Source organism: Crotalus tigris, unplaced genomic scaffold (assembly GCF_016545835.1).
Source record: "Crotalus tigris isolate CLP2741 ecotype Arizona unplaced genomic scaffold, ASM1654583v1 scf7180000023639.2272817, whole genome shotgun sequence".
Classification (NCBI taxonomy): Eukaryota; Metazoa; Chordata; class Lepidosauria; order Squamata; family Viperidae; genus Crotalus; species Crotalus tigris.
Genome location: NW_024100096.1, coordinates 145,600 through 165,310, shown reverse-complemented (window position 1 = coordinate 165,310; position 19,711 = coordinate 145,600).

The following is a 19,711-nucleotide window of genomic DNA, read 5'->3' as shown; positions in this document are numbered from 1 at the left end:
TGACGAGCCTGGAAATCAAGCCCTATGAGAAGAATTAAAGATGCTGAGTATATTTAGCTTATAAAAGAGATGGCTGAGGGAGATATGATGTCACCTAGAGATCATGATGCTATAATGTCCCATAGAAGTAGAATTGGATTTATTTTCTATTGCCCCAGAGGGCAGGACTAGAACCAGTGCATAAAAACTATAAGAAAGGAAGGTTAGGCTATGAGGTGTCAGCCACTGAAACAAATTGCCACCTGGTATGGTGAGTTCTCATTCATGAGAAATCTTCAGACAGATTCTGGATGGTCATCTGTTAGAAATAATCTAGGTTGTCTACTGAGCAAGAGGTTGGCCTAGATGACTTCTAAGATCTCTTCCTTGATTCTATAAAACGCCATCACTTCTATCCATCCCTGATATCTTTTTAATATTCACTCAATTACCTCAAGCTGTGTAACTTTTACACCGTGTATTGCTTCTATCCCTATTTGCCTCTTATAGTCAGTCACATATTTTTTTTATTTTTATTTTAATTTAGGCAACATGATCTCATTTTTTAAATTTATATATGATCATCTGGCAATGATTTGCAAAGTAGTATTCTACACAAAGTTGCAGACAAATTAGACCATTGCTCAAAGTATGATAGAATTCTATGTTTTGTATTTAGAATTCTTTTAAGAGAAATAATGGAAATATTAAGCTATGTTTCCACAAACTGGAACAATAGATCTTATTTGTGTCGTAAACATATTTATTTTCTTGTGAAATTTTTATTGATCTGAAAACCACTAGGATGTTTACTTATCACCTCCAGATCCAAAAACAAATACCTCTTGACAGAAAAATTTGCAAGAAAAAAAGGCAAACAATAATTTACTAATTTTAAAAAAGAAGAATGTTCCAAACAAAAGGATTTTGAATTGTACTCAAATCCTGGCAGGCAACTTTAAAAATGGTTGTTAATCTTTGAAACCCTTTCACATTTCTCATGAACAAGTCCTGTTGTTTGCTAGATTTTAGGACTATTCTGGAGGAGGAAAAGAGGCAGAGACATTTCCTTTCCCTTGATCTTTTAGATGCCTTTTTGTCTTCCTTCCCAAACAAGAGGGATCACTTATGTGAAAATGAGATAGAACGTAAGGAATACTCTAATGGATCAAACCAAAGGCTTTTTAATCTAGCATTCATCCTCAGAGATCCATTTAGGTGTCTATAAGAAAGTAGCAATGCAGAGACTCAGCAGAGATCTGATTGTACCTACTCCTGGTTTTAGCTGGGGGCTACATAACTCATGACCTCTTGGGTCATTGTTTCAGAGATATTTCTTCAGGATATTCCTCAATACCTTTCAACAGAAGCTGCTTTCAAGCAATGGATTGCCCTAAATCAAGCAGGATATATGGCAACTTTACAGAATAACAGTGTTGGAAGGGACCTCGGAGGTCTTCTAGTCCAACCCCCTGCTTAGGCAGGAAACCCTGTACCATTTCAGACAAATGGTTGTCCAATCTCTTCTTCAAAACTTCTAGTGTTGGAGCATTCACAAGTTCTGGAGGCAAGGTGTTCTACTGATCAATCACTTAAATGGTTGTGCTATAGGTTTTCTCTTGTGTATCTTCACAAGCCTTGTAGATCTATTTTAAGGATTCCTTCAATGCATGGCTAATGTTTACTGTGCTGCCAGAAGATGATAATGACATAGAAATGCAGTAGCAGGAGTCTGTAGAAACTGGATTCACTGTCTGGAAAGGAAAATGGCAACCTGCCCTGTTAAAATGGAGTACTGTACTGCATATATTTTCTGTTTTAATATGTAAATTTGCACCAAAATAGGGAGGACCTTCTGAAATTTGTCATGCCTATTAATACCACTGTAAATGATCAAATGACACATTTTGCCCTTGTTGACACATCACAGGAAATTAAATTCATCTCTTGGAGGGTGAAACCAGCTTATCAATGTACTGATTTTGTATGCAAACAGTCGTGTGTGTGAGTGGTTTGGTTTCCTCCTTCTGATAAGGAAGAAGGTCCACACCTGTATTTAATTCCCACACTTTTTCAGATACTTACTTCCCAAGATATTTGTAAAATAGCTTCGCTGACCCTTCATCCAGTCCTACTTAAAATAATAAAAAGCATCAAAGGAAAGGGGGGGGAGCTATAAAGTCAAGGGAGCCTTAGAAGCCTTTGACAGGAGCCTCATTAACACAGTTACATTCTTTTGTGTTACCAGAAGTGCTATGCTTGTCTAACAAGTCATTGTTTGCCTATCAATAGGATTCAGATTCTCTCAAAGAAGTGGAACACTTTCATTCTGATTTAAGCAAGAAGTCAAATCTTCACAAATTTGAAACTATTGGAATAGATAGATAGATAGATAGATAGATAGATAGATAGATAGATAGATAGATAGATGGATGGACAGACAGATGGACGGACAGGAGGGCAGGCAGGCAGTCAGGCAGACAGACAGACAGACAGATACAAGAGAGAGACACACAGAGAGAGTAATTCTGGTAACCATGGTATGGCGATCAAGTTTATCCCCTCCCTTTAACATTCAAGAAGTTGCTTAAAACAAATATTTTCCCATGTGTTTTTGGAGTTTAGTTGCTTGTTGCTATCTTCTCATATTTATATTTTTAAATTAATTGATTCATTGCAATTTTCTACCTTTGTTGTATAACTTTATTATTGATTAATTATATTTCCTGTGATTACTGATTTACTTTCTATGGATGTTTTAAATGAATTATTGTTCATCTGCACAATTGAAAACTGCTGTGAGTTTTTATTGTTTCAGAATTATACAAGTAGAATGAATGAACAAAAAAAATCAATCAATTATTCAATCAATCAAGTACCTCAGCTATCTTACCCAGAACTAATTTATTATTTCTTCTGGCAGCACTCCACAAAGTTTTAGACCAGGGTTTTTTCTATACCTGTTTCCCACCTATGTTGTTATAAATGCAAAAAAAAAAAAAAATCTATGACTTTGTTCTGATGGCACTTAAGGCTGCCTGAAAGTATGCATCATTTAAACCAGGGGTCTTCAAACTTGGCCCTTTTATGACTTGTGGACTTCAACTCCCAGAATTCCTCAGCCAGGTATGCTGGCTGAGGAATTCTGGGAGTTGAAGTCCACAAGTCATAAAAGGGCCAAGTTTGAAGACCCCTAGTTTAAACCTTACAGTATGTATAGGGCCGTAACTGAAAAAGTTCCAACTCAAGACAAATTCTCTTAGGATCTCAAAAGTTAACATGGCCTTAAAAAAAATCCATTCAAATATTTTCCATTATGGAAAATGAAGAACAAAAAAGTATATGCACATAAAATCATGTGCATGAAGAGCCATATTTGAGGCACACATGATGCTTCATTGACTGAAATAATGACCTTCTATTTCTAACATTCAGTCTGTGGAATACAATTGCTTCTACAAAATAGGTAAACTAGTAGCAAGAAGGAAGGAACAACCATTTTGAGAAAATCCCACAATTTGCAAATGGAGGAAAAAAAGAATTACCCTGGGAGAGAGGAACTGCTGAAACATCAGTATAGTGATTGACTCTGTAACAAGAGGGAAAAACAATGACTGGCATCTTTCATTAAGATAGCTTCAAATTGCCACATTTTGTAGCAGGGTTCATTATCAGAGAATGCTAAGGCAAGATATTTCTCTCGGTGCCTCCTGCTCTGCCAGTCCAGAGTTTCCACTGATCATTTTCTGTAAATAAACGAATGTTACTAATTCTGTACCATGAGAAGAATGATAACTTGAGCCATAGCAGGCAAAGGTGTTAATCAAGACACGCCAAGATGGAGCACCCTGTTATAAGGGAAAGGGCACAGTAATCACATAACATAGCAATTTACTCAATCCCCCACAGCAAACACACTAACCACAACCTTATATAAAAGAGCTCGACAGAGGTAAGGCGGAAACAAATCTTGCATTTGCAGCATTCTTACAAATGAAAGTCAACTTTAATTTCTTTCTTTCCTTTTTTTTTTACCGTGGGAAAATTCCTGTCTGTATTAATAGTTTTTGCTTTTTATAGATCCCATATGCTATACAAATTGAATAGCTGGTTATTAATAGCCATTGCCATGGCAATGGAGGCATTTCTGGAATACAGCATGACTTACACTTCATGGCAAACAGAAGGACCATGCAACCTGCATCTAAAGCAGTGTTTCTCAACCTTGACAATTTTAAGGCATGTGGACTTCAACTCCCAGAATTCCACATGTGGAATTCTGGGAGTTGAGGTCCACATGCCTTAAAATTGTCAAGGTTGAGAAACACTGATCTAAAGGGACCTCAGAAAGTTTCTATCAAGGATTGTATTGGTCCATCTTTTTAATAAGGAATTCCTCCTAGGGATTAGCCTTCTTTTCCATACAGTACCTAGCCACCTTTGTATCTTTTGCTATATATTAGTTTGGTATCTATCTGTAAACCTACAAGAACTGTTGACTTATATAGAAGAGTGTCTATGGAGATCCCAAAGATGCTTTTTCATGAGGCAACTGGACTTTTTCGTTTTCCTTTGAAGATGTTTCGCTTCTTATCCAAGAAGCTTCTTCAGCCCACCATCCAGTCAGAGCTGAAGAAGCTTCTTGGATGAGAAGTGAAACATCTTCAAAGGAAAACAAGAAAGTCCAGTTGCCTTGTGAAAAAACACCTTTGGGTTATACAGAAGAGCTATAACAGCTTTTTCATAATGTATAAACAGCACTGCTATGGTAGGAGACTTTGGTAAGGATTGTTTTGTTGACCATCAAACAAAGGCAATTTTCTCAGGACACCCAAACTGAAAATAGAAATTCTCTAGATAGATAGCTTGACACAGATCTCTGGATTCACTGTGTGGCCTTGGGCAAGTGCCAGTTCTCTGCCTTGGTTCCTGAAGGCAAAGAAAATGTATCTTTTCATTAAAAGAAATTATGTCTAGGAATGATAGAATAATTCTTGGAATCCTATCTGTTGGAATTTTTTTATTCATTTTGGAGCATCACAGAACTGGAAATAACTGGTTCAGAAACTTGACCTGTCATTCATTTGGCATTACTCTACCCCGAATAAAACATGAAATAGTGCTTTAGCTTAGTTATTTAGCAATATCTACTTAACTATAGTAGATACTTAAGTATTTTTAAGTAATGTTAAATTAAGTAACGATACTTACCAATATCATTATCAAGTGCCTTGACCATTGAAAAAAACCGTTTGTAAGTTCTTAGTGTGTATTATAGCAATGCCAAATGAATGGCCTCATAACCTAATTTCAACATCATTTTGTTACTGCAAGTGCTGAGAAATGTTGACTAGGTGGTCTTTATGTTGCCAAAGTAGAAGGTGGATCTCACTTCTCTTTGAAGTTCTTCTATAAATGCCCTTGACAGTCAACTTCTCCTTTTGATGTTCTTCACAGTGACTTGCTCTTTCAGGGTTTTCTCCCCTCCCCACTTTATTAAGGGGAAATATATACAGGAAGTTTTTGACTTACAAAAGTTCATTTTGTGCCTGTTCGAAGCTACAACAGCATTGAAAAAGGGACTTATGACTGTTTCATAACTTCAGAATTGTGACAAGAAAGGTCATAAAAATGGGACAAAATTCACTTAACAAATGTCTCACTTAGCAACAGAAATTTTGGGCTCAATTGTGGTCATAGGTTGAAGACTGCCTGTATACAACTGGGCTGTACGGACGGGCAAAAACAGTCTATTGAAAAACGGTATCTTTACAACATGGCATGCAAGTAGGGAGGCTAAGATAATTAAACTCTATTACTATGTTTTCAGCTTGATGAGCTGTTCTACAGTATATGTTGACCAGCTTTAGGAGCGATTTTAGGTAAGCAAGAGTGCCAGAGGGGAAAAAGTGGAAAGGAGTCGGCAACTGGCACTAAGAGAGGCAGAGGGAAAAATCAGAATGGATTTACAATGAGCTGAATAGGTGAAGAGATGTTTTCAAGAGTGTCTTACCTATTCAATAGGGAGAATAAATTGAATAATTGGAGAATGTTGAATAAATATCCAATATTTATTGAAAAAAATAGATGTATTGAGTTTATTGAATAAATAGCAATTTATTTAAATTAATTACTGGCTGTACATATATTCATATTCTCCAGTTACACATGCCCATATCAAATTTGATTAATTACTCACTATCTATGCATGAGCACATATTCATATTCTCCAGTTTTACGTGATCTTAGCAAATTTAATTAATTTAATTTACATCCTGATCCTGTCCTCTCTTGGTAATATGAACCCTAGCTTACTACCCAGCTTCAGTGTGGCCTTGTCTGCCCTCAGACATCTGCACTTGTTCTATATAATCAAGAAGTGACAAACTTTTATCATTTTACAACATGTCCAGTAAACAGGGCTAAGTCATCTCCAACAGTACTTTGCAATGTCGAAAGATACATAACTGTCAGACTACAAGTCTACGATGGCAATGCATTTTGATTCTTCAGGCACTTCATTTTCAGCAAAAGCTCACAGACATGAAACTGTTGAATTAGCTGATTTTCTGAAGATAAGATAAAAGCTATATTCACAGGGAAGATCTGTCTGATTTCTGCAAAAAACAGAAATCAATCAACCTGTCTATCTCTCTATCTGTGTATCTGTCTATCTCTCTGTTTAATCTTTCATCTGTTTATCCATCATCCATCCATCCATCCATGTCTTGTGTTCCAGTTGTGCCATTTCCTAGTTTGAAGGCATTATTCAAGGTCTTTCATGCCTCAGTCACTTCCCAACTAGACAGAAGTACTGCAATGCACTGTACAAGGGGGCTACCTTTGAAAACCATTCAGAAACTGGAGATGATTCAGAATTTTAATTATTTAATAATTATTATTCCAAAATATAAGGGCACTCATCTCAAGTACATAATTCTGGACCACTAGCAGCATTAAAAAATAATAATAATAAAAGTATGAAAAACAGAAAAAAAACCCAATACATATAAAATCGCATCCAGGGTAAAAACAGGCCTATCAGTCACAATTATCATAGCCACAGTTCCTTCTGTAGATGGGAAGTCTGTAAGTTAGTTTAATAATAATTAAACAGACTGAAAGAGGCTTTTGCAGAATCTTAGCTGGTCCTAGCATTGCACTCTTCTGCACAGAGTACTCTGATGTCATTCCTGGGATCTGTTAGAGCCACTCTCCCAGGTTAGAAGTCACAGACTTGAGTGCTTTGATGAGTATGTATGTATGTATATATAAAAACGCATATATGTATATATGCATATGCGTGTATTTATGTGTGTGTGCATGTATATGTATATAACAAGAACAAGAGCACTTAGACTTATATACCACTTCATAGTGCTTTACTGCCTTCTCTAAGTGGTTTACAGAGTCAGCCTATTGCCCCCCAACAATCTGGGTCCTCATTTTACCGACCTTGGAAGGATGGAAGGCTGAGTCAACCTTGAGCCGGTCAGGACTGAACTGTTGGCAGTTGGCAATTAGCCTGCAATACTGCATTCTAACCACTGGGCCACCATGACTCTTATATATGTACAGTATATATAAGTGTGCACGTGTATGTGTATATCTCTCTATTTCTATCTCTATTTCTAGTACTTTGGCCACCTAATGAGAAGGAAGGACTCACTGGAGAAGAGCCTAATGCTGGGAAAGATTGAGGGCAATAGAAGAACGGAACGATAGAGAATGAGGTGGCTGGATGGAGTCACTGAAGCAGTAGGCGTGAGCTTAAATGGACTCCAGAAGATGGTAGAGGACAGGAAGGCCTGGAGGAATGTTGTCCATGGGGTCACGATAGGTCAGACACGACTTCGCAACTAACAACAATCTCTATCTCTATCTCTATCTTTGTATCATACACAGTATATCATCTCTCTCTCTCTCTCTCTCTCTCTCTCTCTCTCTGTGTGTGTGTGTGTGTGTGTGTGTGAGACAGAATGGAATAATTGTTGGTGCCTGTAATACTACCATAATAGTAAGTCATAACCAAATACGCTACATGGTAGTTCAATTTCTCAGCTTCAATTTATCCAACATTTGGAAGGAAGGGGTGGGTGGGGGGAGACAGTGATGAAGCAATCTTCATAACAACAATAGCTCAGTCTTCAAAAGGGAGATGGCATGTAGATATCCTGCATTCTGGATTTTTTTTGTTTCATAGGGGATAAAAATGTAATATTAATGCCAGCTGCAAAGAAGTGGATTAATGAAAAGAAGGGAAGAAAAGGGCAACAGTGCTATCTTGTTACCAATCAATAGATCTGAAGGGCTTGAGCTGATGCCAGAATAAAGGGCCCATGCAAACTTGCCTGGCAAAGCAGTCGTTCGAAATAAAGCCTCAGTGAAGACTAGCAGAGACAGTCGCCATTCCCACTCTGAGTAATGTCTGCCTTCTATTCAGTAGCGGCCCACGAGGAAAGTGGCAGACAAAGACATACCCAACGAAAAACATCACTCTGATAAAAGCCTTGTACTCATGACAAAAATCTTATAATTGCTGACTGATGAGGTTTGCCTCAAAAGTATGTGGGGAAGACACGGCTTGCTTTTTTTTTAAAAAAAAAGGCGGCAGAAATGTGTGAACGAGAAAACAGAGAGGATAATGACCAACTGATGAGGATTTGCTTTGAAGGTTTTGTTCTAATCATAATCTTAATGCTGTGGTTTGGGTTCTGGAGCCTTATTTGGTTTCCCTCCCCCGCCCTCCCCCCCCCCAGCTCAGCAGTATTTAATCTAGGATCAAGCCATGAATCTTTGGCACGGATCCTTCTCAGCCTCAGACTGAGGTCCTGCTGCCAATATTCTTTGATGGGGAGTGAAATTTGTTCACACATTTGAGATGAATATGACTGATGATGTCAGGATGAATCTTCTAGAGTCCTTTCATAAAGACATGCAGATTAAGTGACTCAGATTATGGGGTTTCTCATGTTTACACTGAGAGAGTTGGAGGAAATATAATAAAATCCTCCACTTTGTACAAAAACTGCATTGCAATAAGTTGAGTCTATTTTAAAGCTCACTGGTATCCCTGGAAAATCTTCAGTGGGTTTCAGACAAGCTCGTTCATGTTTTTGTGTCTGTTCCAATATATCTGTTAGTAGCCTATGTGAAGATCTTAAATAGCCGATTCATTTTTTTTCTTCAGAGAAAGAGATTCTAGAGGAAGGGGAAGAGAAGAAGAGAAAAAGAGACAATTATAAATAGTAAAAGTAATAGTATGCATTAAATGCACATTCCTGGTGTTTTATGAGCGTCAATCGTGAATTTATGAATGAAGCAACATATAAGGCAGAACTGAGGTCATGGATCTAAGTGAGGAACATTTCAACAATGTACAGAGCATGACTGAAGACCTTCATGCTGGGTAATGCTTCACAGCCTCTAGCATTTTCTTGAGGAATGGACAGATCTTCTCCTGGTCAAGAGGATAATAGGACTGCAGGAAATGGAGAAATTGGCTTTTCTCCAAAGGGTACATATATATATTCGGATGAAATGGACAAAAAGTCCAGGATCAGGGGGCTCCATCTAGACATTTATTTTCTTCAATTACACACAATTAATAATACAAAACAGATTTTCCAAGAATTAGGATGCTCCAGAGTGGATTTGGTATCCAAAGCATGTATACTAATTGACTGACAGCAATATTAGGAAGGGATGCTAATGGTTGTGGACTTTCAAAATAATACAAATGAATAGGATAATGCTCTCCATTCAGACTGCTTCGCGCTAGTTGATTTGTGAACAAAGATTCTAAGCAAATGATCATCTTCTCCATTTGCTTTAACGAATATCTGCCAAAGCATCCTTTAATCTGGGCCTGCATGAGCACCTGAAGTTATGCTCTAGCTTAAATTGAGAGAAGTGATTGACTGAGAAAAATGGGGATATTATGCTATATGTTTCTGGAAGGCAAGCAGAGAAATATAAACTTCAGTGAAGTGACTGTTCAGGGCTTGGATGTTAATGGTGCAAAAATCCAAAGTAATTAAGCTAGAATTAACTGTGATTATTAATATGCACATACATAGCAAAAGTCAGTTTGATTAGTTTAAATCAGCTTAAAATAAATCATACATCAACCATTTCATTTTTTTTCACTGAATAATACTAAATCAATTAGAACTTTAGTTGTATTAATACGGGCTCGTGGTATCTAGCAGCAGAATCGGGTGCAAAATTGTAGAATAAATTATGTCAAAAACTATGTGTTGGGGGCTGGGAGGAAGAGTCATAACTGGTGCCCTGCTGGTCATCTAAACTGCAAAGAATAGCTACCACAAAGCTCTTTTTTGTAATGGCACCACTATACAGCAACAAGTCAAGCAGGTGAACTGGTTTAAGGGCACCATGGAAGCAATACTGATAAAGGAGAGGATCTGGAATGGAGCATGATTCTAATTTGGTGTAAGGAGATCTGCTCAGCATATACAATTTCCAGCAGAGGAGAGCTAAATTGGACTGTTTTTCCTTGCTGCAATTCTGCCCATCTATTTTCCTTGCTAACCCTAATCTCCAGATTAAATCCTATGCGAGTCTCTGTTTCTTTCTCTGTGTACATCTCTCTCTTTCTATCTGTCTGTCTCTGTCTCTCTCACAGACATACACACACACATACATACACACAGAGTCCCATTTGAATACCTTGTGTCTCTAATTGCAAGAACTTCCCACCAGGATTTCTGACAACTGTAGTTCCTGTTCATGTGACTAAGGATGCTAATCTGTACCTCAGCACACATAATGAATGCCCCAGGTTTTGATTTAGCTGCTGCTCTTGCTGCTGCTGTTCCAATGTGAGAAGCTGATCCTGAAAATTCAACCTCTCTTGTATCTTGATTGTTGTCAGTCTTTGACGTTAAGCTTTAAGGATCTCCAGGCAGTGTGCTTGTGTCTACAATATGCCTAATAGTTTAGCTGATCTTTCAGTTGTGTCTTGATCTGGCAGCCTCTCTCAACTGCTGCCCTGTTATTTCTGGCTTACCGCCAAGATGCCTTCTCCATCGCTCTACTAATCCCAGACCCATTCTGGGAGACTCATTGCAAGTCGGCGCTGGATTCTTCCGTGCCAGCCTGCCTCCTCCTTGTCTGCTATTCATCTGCCTACAATCTGCTTTTCAGAAGAGAGATGAAGCAGCCTGCTTGAATGTCAGACATTGATCCCTGTGATCCCTGCAGATGCTGCCTGCCTTAATAGAAGGAACTGGCCAAGAGTGCCGAATTTTACTCTATACAATATATCTATACAAAATACACTGCATGCATTATACGCAATATACAAACAGAATGAAAAAAGAGAAATACATTATAAAAGCAGAAGTAACATCACCATCCACGGCATTTAATGAAAAAAGAATTAGTATTTACGGCACTCTTTTCTGCGATGTCTCAGAGCTCATTCTTCACAAGCATGGTAAATGGCTAATTTAGTTCCATTGCTTAGTAAAAATTACTACCCTTTTAGGTATCCACATCTGGTTGGACAATCTGAATGTATCAGATCCATATTGCTGGTTTTATTGCTCTTTGCTTCTTGAAATGTCAGTTGCAGAGAAGAAAGCATAATTAACATAAATATTGATTTCCAACAAAATATGTGATTTGCCCCATTAAGCATACTTCTGTACAAACACAATATGTAAAATCCATGGTAGTTTCAAGCATCTTTCAGTTCTTTTTCAAGGATGAAGACTTTTTTCACCCTTGAAGGAGACCTCAGAGAAGTTCTTCGGAGGATGGAACACGATCCATTTTTCTACTCTTCAAGATCCATTTGCCTTTATTGATTTATTTATTAAATTTATACGGCTGCCCATCTTACAGAAAATGACTCTGGATGGTGTACAAGAATTAAATAAAATAACATAAAAAGAATCATTGTTAAAATATAAAACGGTCATATTAAAATACACAAGCCACCAGGCACAAGGCAGAATAAATTAAGCACACTGATGGAGGCATCTTAGAATATCACTGGGACCTCAGGCTTGATGACAAAGCCAGTCCTTTGGGGGTTATGGAACATTTGACTTCAGAAAGTAATTTCTGTCACTATGGAACTGTCCAGGACTAGAGAGGACAACAAATGGCCAAAGATAGATCTGATGAAAGTATTGATCAACCAAATTCAAGATCTTTTTTTGTTCCACACAGATAGTTTACTTCCCTTCCTTTGTCAGCAACAAGAAAGAAGGATTTAATAAGGAACATAAAAATACAGACAACACAGCTGAATTTATCCCTTCTGCATGAGCCACAAAGGAATACAAAATAGTGATTTTTCTCCCTCTTCTTCCCTCACAGGACTGGTCTATCAAAGCTTTAGATTAAATAGAAGGCAAACACAGGTATCAATATATCTTGACCTTCTTTTTATATGGGAGACACATTCCCAGTACATCAATTTACATGGCAGAAATGATAATAAAACAGAGATAGAAAAGGAGAAAGCAAGGGATGCCACAATTCATATTCCAATTTTTATCTGGAATATGAATATGCAACATTGCATTAAAAGCCACTTTTGGGAACAAGCAAATTTCAAGTTTCATTTTGTCATCCATGTTTACTTAGCTATTTTTGGTTTCAGAGAGAATTAATGGAACTTTATATCTGCATGTGTGTGAGAGAGAGTGAATATGCAGTTCATTTGTGATGAAGTTAAAGTAAACTAAATTAATTTTACCACAATGCTTTAGGCTGTCTTGGATGATGCCACCAACTGAGAGCAGATGGAAAAATCAAATGGAAAGTGAAGCATTTTAAAGAACTCACCAGAAAATGGAAGGGGTAGGTCTCCTCTCAGCCCTGTCTCCTTAAGTTCCCCAACCTTTTTTCAGAAAAGATTCTGACCACTCATAAAAGAAGCCACATTTTTGCTATCCCTTGAGTTTGATTGTCAGCAACACAGCAAATCTATTGTGCTGGGATCCTTCTACATCACGTAATAATAGAGCTACACTGAAATGCATTTTAAAATTTTAATGCATTACCTGCCAGCATTAATCTACATTAAGAATTCAGCAGATTTTTCTTCCTTTACCCACCTTTTGTAGTGCAGATAGGAGTTGTTTAATATTGTCCTAATAGGTGCCTTTTCAAAAAGCAACTGTACTTTCTTTGTTTTTCCTTGTGGACATTTTGATTCTTATCCAAGAAGCTTCTCCTGAACTGAAGAAGCTTCCTGGATGGGAAGAGAAACGTATTCAAGGAAATACAAAGAAAGTCCAGTTGCCTTTTGAAAAAACACCTTTGGGATAACCAAGACCTAGATCAGGGGTAAGCAACCTCGGCTCTTTTATGATCATGGACTTCAACTCCCAGAATTCTGAGTTGAAGTCCATAAGTCATAAAAGAGCCGAGGTTGCCTACCCCTGATCTAGATGGCTGAAAATCTCCATAGACAGGTGGCTTGATTCTTTCTCTCAAACACAAAGAGGGTCAAAACTTATTTAACAGTACCATTAAAACCAATGAGATTTTCACAAGGACTTAACTGCAGTTATACTGCATCACCAGAGAAGAATGTATGATGGAAAAGGAATGAAAAGTTCTCCTCTTCCTTGCCTCATTGCCTGGGACTAAATTCTCACTGAATGGTAAAAAAAAAAATGCTTTGGATTAGTCACTGATGCTTGGGAACTGAACGTGATCTCAAAAGGCAACAAAGAAAGACAATATAGATTTTAAAATAAGGCTGGAAATAAGGGATCCTCCTCATTTTACTGAATTATCAATATTCTTTGCCAACTATTGTGCTGGATAATACTGCTGGTAGCTATCCTTCAGCAATAAATCGAAAATCCCAAGGTCTCCATTTCTATCACCCTATCTGCTACAGCAGGGATGTCAAACTCGCAACGTCACGTGACGTGTCGTGATGTATCATGACTTTTTTTCCATTGCCAGCAATGGAGTCGGCGCGGTTTCGGCATGACGCATCCAGCCCGCAGGCCAGCAATTTGACACCCCTGTATTAGGAAATGTACATAGGAAATGACATTTAAAAATGAAAGCTAAAAATAACATTGGAAAAAGAAATCAGTAAATTAGTTTCATAATTTGTTGATGTAGCAAGTAGTGTTGACCTAAGATAATTGTGAGCAATTATCTATTAAGGCAGGGGTCCCCAACCTGTGGACCATGGCCAGTAGTGGGCTGTGGTCTACTGGCCACCAGGCTGTGGGACAAACTGGCCAGTGTGCATGCGTGTACATGCATACCCCCTCACTTGTGCTAGCGCCACAATCGTGGGCTGAAAAAACAGGATGCCATGCCATGGGATGTGAAACAGGCCGCCGCTGTGCCTTGGGGTGAAAAAATGGGGTGCTGCTGTGCCTTAGGGCATGAAAACAGGACGATGACACACCTCAGGGCATGAAAATGGGCTGCCGCCGCTGTGCCTTGGGGTGTGAAAATCGGCACCACCGCACCACGGGGTGCCGAAATGGGCCACCGCCGTGGAGCGAAAAACGGGCCACTGCCTCTCTGCAAGGCGCAAAAACAGCCACCACCGCAGAAACAAGATGCTGCACCATGCAAGAACACAGCAAGGCTAGTGAGTAACACGTGAGTGCTAGCCCTCCCCATTTGTGGTGCGTGCATGTTCGTGGCCCTGTGTGCACATGGGCACATGCACACGTGTAAAATGCTTCCCCCTCCCTTTCCTCCGGTCCACCAACTAACAAAGGTTGGTGACCTCTGTGTTAAGGAAATTGACAGGCAAATAGCTGGGGCAGCAGACTGCTCTCTAGTGTGCTCTGTGATAAGAACTGCTTGATATATAGATTAGCATTAAGCTATATTAGCTCTCATTTTACATTTAAAGATCAGACTCCTCTTAGCCACCTTAGTAAAAAGCAGGTGTCGCCAACATATTTGAGAAAATTCAGATTATATCCTGACCAATCCCCTGCTCAGTTTCCTCCCCTTTCTCTTCTAGACCTTGGAGGCTCCTCTAATACTGGTTTAGTTTTTCTTAAAAGGCATCTTTTCTTGTGTCTTTAAAAATGTGCAGATGCCAATGCAGTTAACAAAAAATTAGAATGTGCTTTCTTGCTCTTCCCCAGCCTGACTTTTTATAGATGTTTTTGGACCACGAGCCACATAATCTGTGATCACTGGCTGGAATTGTTAGGGGTTACAATCCTAACTTGTAGAAGACAAGAAGTTGGGCAAAGTTACTCTAATAAGCAAAGAAGGAAGGAAAATTTCAGACTATGACCAAACCAGGAATCAGAGAATTCAGGGAGTAAGTTTAACTTCTACCTCAATGAAAAATCACTCCTGCTTCTTCTGTTGAAGTGAATGGCCTTTGGGGAAAAAGGTAAATTTGCCATTGGGATAACTTTGTGACAAGTAAAAACTATGTGAATCAAGCTTAGCTGGGAGAGATATAATTTAACAGGATTTTACATGTTTATGCCATGAATCATATATGTGCATCTGTCTTTAAGAAACAATTTCTGTATATATTTTGGGTCATTTCCCCTTTAGTTTTAGACATGCAGAAAGGCCTTTAATGGTGCCAATGTATCAAACACTTTTTTTTTTTTGCCATTCATGATGCACAAATTCCAGATTTATGTAAAATGACTATGTGCTTCTTGGTGAATTCCCAGGGTATTGGCTATGCTGAGCAAAACCCGACTTCCAGTTTTCAACTGAATTTGAGAGAAAAGTCAGGTTTTCATAAAACATTGTGGCCTAACTAATGACTACAGTATATTTTCAGGCTGGTTTGGAGAGAAAAAGGCCAAGAAAACAGTGTGGGAAAGAATCAGGCTAGAAGAGGGCAAGGGGGGGGGGTGTTGGATTTTGATCGTTCCCATAGCTCAACAGAGCATGTTGTTCGGGTAATTCATAGGCCAGTGCCTCTGAGGGATCCAATCACTCTTTGGCAAAATTAGATTCTGATTCATGCTTTCTTAACTCATGCAAATGCCAACAAAGGATGAGAACATTCCATGGGAACTTTACAACCAGTCTCCTCCTTATCAGCTTTAAACTAGTGGCCAGACTTGAAGGTTGTTAGATAGAGAATTCAGTTTTCAACTGTGCACTTTAGTTTCTAAATCCCCCTTTTTAACCATCCACAGGCTCAGATTCGGTCTGCGTTTACTGTAGCCCAATATGCAGAAGTGTATATGTGCAAGCGCTTGTGTACATATATAACTTCCTTGCTAAAGATTTACTCAGAGATTGTTGGCCTGACTGACTCCTCACTTGTCATTTGCAAACCTGATTCCCTTGTCCATAAGCTTCACTCAGGCTGCTTCCAGGCCCCAACCTCTGCCAATAGAATTCGGTCTCTCCTTATGAAATAAAGAAGGTTAGGAAGAAAGATGGAAGAAAGATGAGGAAATCAAAGTGTTAATAAATGACAAATGAGGTTGTCTGGACTCCTCACAGAATAAGGCAGGGCTATTGCACAATAAACGCCTTATGTGAAAGCACCCTCAAGAGGACTGCAAAGATAAGATATGCCACAAAATTTTATGTCTACTATCTTTGGGCAAGATTCCTGTCTAAAGATCCAGACAGGTTGGAAGAAGGATTTTGTAGTCCTACACAGACTTTACAGTCTTGACTAAGAGGAATTCAGAAGAGAAGGAAATAGAAATTTCCATTTTCCTGGAGGGTGGGGGCTAAAAGAACCATAATTATAGTCTTACTCCTAGGAAGAATGAGACAGCCATCTCAGAAATTAGCGTAGGTTTGGAGAATTATGAAAAGACAGCAAAAGCCTGGTTTAATATTCTCTTATTTTTACTGCTACTGATATGGAGAGGTGCTTTGGAGATTTTCTCCTCAGATGCCAGATAAGTTGGTTACTTTGGGCAGGTGAGGGACCAAACTCCTCAGGCAGCAAAACATCTTGAACTGGTCCTAGTGGCAAGTGATGGAAAGAGCTTTAGTCTGCAGCTGTGGAGATCTGTTGCCTCATGTCACAGAAAACATGAGCAGCATCAATGACTTATAGAATCTGACTTTGTAGAAGATAACTCACCAAGCTAGAAAATTTGGAATTGGCATGTGTCAGCCCTGAATATGAGCAGAGGGGAAGAGATTTGCAGTGTGAGAGACAAAAATTGTGCCATTTCTACCACTTTCTTTTGAAACATTTCTATCACCATCTCTTGCAAGCCTAATTTTTCTTCCCAAGCAATTTACAATGTCAGGAGCAAGAACAGAACGATCCCATGCTCTCCCACCCCTGCTTCTCAATTGATGTTTCAGTGATTGTTCATTTGCAAAAGTCTTGGTCCTTCTTAGGTTTATTCTATATTTTTAAATGGCTTACAACATTATAAGCTCATGAATAACTAAAGTATCTTTAAAAGTCCCCCTTACTTTTACACTGTTTGTGTGTCTGATTCCCCCCACAAAATTTGCTATTAAAAAAGAAAGATCATATATAATCTTGTTGATGTGTTACAAATTTACCATAGTGCCCAAAGAGCAGCAGGAAAGTTTTATGAAAAAGATTTAATATTTTTTCATCTTTTCCATCTAACAATCAGCATGATTAGCTAATTCAACGCAGAAGGAAAAAAGATTTTTGAAGACTGTTACAGAAGTCTTGTGGAGTGTGGATTATGCTGAAGATTTTTCAGTACTTAATATGAAACTACTCCAGTTTCGGTCTCTGAACATATAGAGAAATAAAAAAAATTAAAAAATGATTTTAAATTGATCCATATACTCTGTCATATTTTATCACTGAAGTCAGCAGGGGCTGTCAAAATTTCATGCATCTTTGCTCTCTGAGATGATTTTTACTAGAATTGCCATATTTGCATATAAAAGCATTAGAAGAAGACTGAATTATGAGAGATAAAAATATGAAGGAGAGTAGAATCACAGAGCATATAAATAAAATTTTACACATTTTACTTTAATGGTTTCTCTTAAAAAGTGTAGGCCTATGTAAAATTGTGATTATTTTAATTTAAGCTAAATTGGCAATAGAAAGAATAGAATAGAATAGAATAGAATAGAATAGAATAGAATAGAATAGAATAGAATAGAATAGAATAGAATAGAATAGAATATTGTCACTTTAAATGTACATTAATCGGCATACATTAAAATGAGATTTCGTTACATATTTGTCTCAAAAGGTCACCACCTCCAATATACACTACATAAATATGATAATAAATAAATAAATAAATAAATACAGAATTATGCATATGCCCACATATATTATATGACCCAGAAAAACAACACAGTCTAGTTCGGATTCTGTATACATGTGCATGGCGAGAAAAACAAATCTTGAGAGTTTACCAGATGGATGGCATAGGGAACAAATTAATGTGGAGTGACAGAGAAGCAATTCTAATTGAATCCTTTCAGCATTGTCTAGTCAACCTTGGAAAAGATTCAGTGCTGTTTTTGCAACGGTCACAACTCTTGAGCAAATGATGATTTTGCTACATAGGTTGAAATGTTCAAGAATTATAAATACAAGAAACTTCCTGATTAATTCAATCCGGTTACCTTTTTATTATTTCCAACCCAACAGAAATTTAGAAAGAAAGATTAAGATGATTAATTAGAAAAGAAGCTTCACATTGATGTGGTTGTTACATGTAGAAATACTAGAAAAATGTTTATATTCAATTGTTATCTATTAAAATACTAAGAAATCTACTAATTTAAGATTGATAAAAGATAATATTATTGGAAGAAAAGAAAATCAAGGAAAGCTACTATGTGGATTTTGAAATTATAGAAACTAATTGTTATTGATTGTTTGTAAATATAACCCAGACAACATGCTGTTTACCAAATATTAAGGTGATTATGTTAAAAATATAAAATATATAAAAAAGAAAAAGAAACCTCAAGGAAGTCTGGGAAACAGCTTTATACCACAAGGAAGGAAGGAAGGAAGGAAGGAAGGAAGGAAGGAAGGAAGGAAGGAAGGAAGGAAGGAAGGAAGGAAGGAAGGAAGGAAGGAAGAAAGAAAGAAAGAAAGAAAGAAAGAAAGAAAGAAAGAAAGAAAGAAAGAAAGAAAAATTGTATAAAGGGGTTCACAACTCAGATTGTCGATGAAGTCTGTCTGTCAACTGGATAACTTTCTGAAAACCATGGAACAAATTTGGTGCAGGAGGAGAAGCTGGTCGAAGTTGGTCAAATGAACTGGAAATGGACTGAATCGGATTTCTTCTATGGCAGGGGTAGGCAACCTTGGCTCTTTTATGACTCATGGACTTCAACTCCCAGAATTCCTGAGCCAGCCCTATTCTATGGCAGTGTTTCTCAGCCTTAGCAACCAACTACCAGAATCCCCCAGTCAGCCAACAAACAAGCAATCCCATTCTAAGCCCCACTCCTTGGTCCGGGTCACATGTCCCAGAGTAGAATGTATGCAATTTACCCCATACTTCCCACAGTAGAATTACACATCAACTCATATAGACCTGAAGGGACAGCACACAAACACATGGTCAGACCCAACACATTACTTCATTACATAGAAGAAATTACAAATATCTCTTATAGTCACTGTTGGTAAAAGAGATTGGAAAGCATTCCAGAAGTTGTTTTCTGCTTCTACATTTACATTTTTTTTAATATAAATTTTAGAACAAGCCAGATCCCCCACCCAAAAAAAATCTTAGAAGCATGATATTGATCAAGCTCTGATCAACACACATACAGTTTTGATTTAATT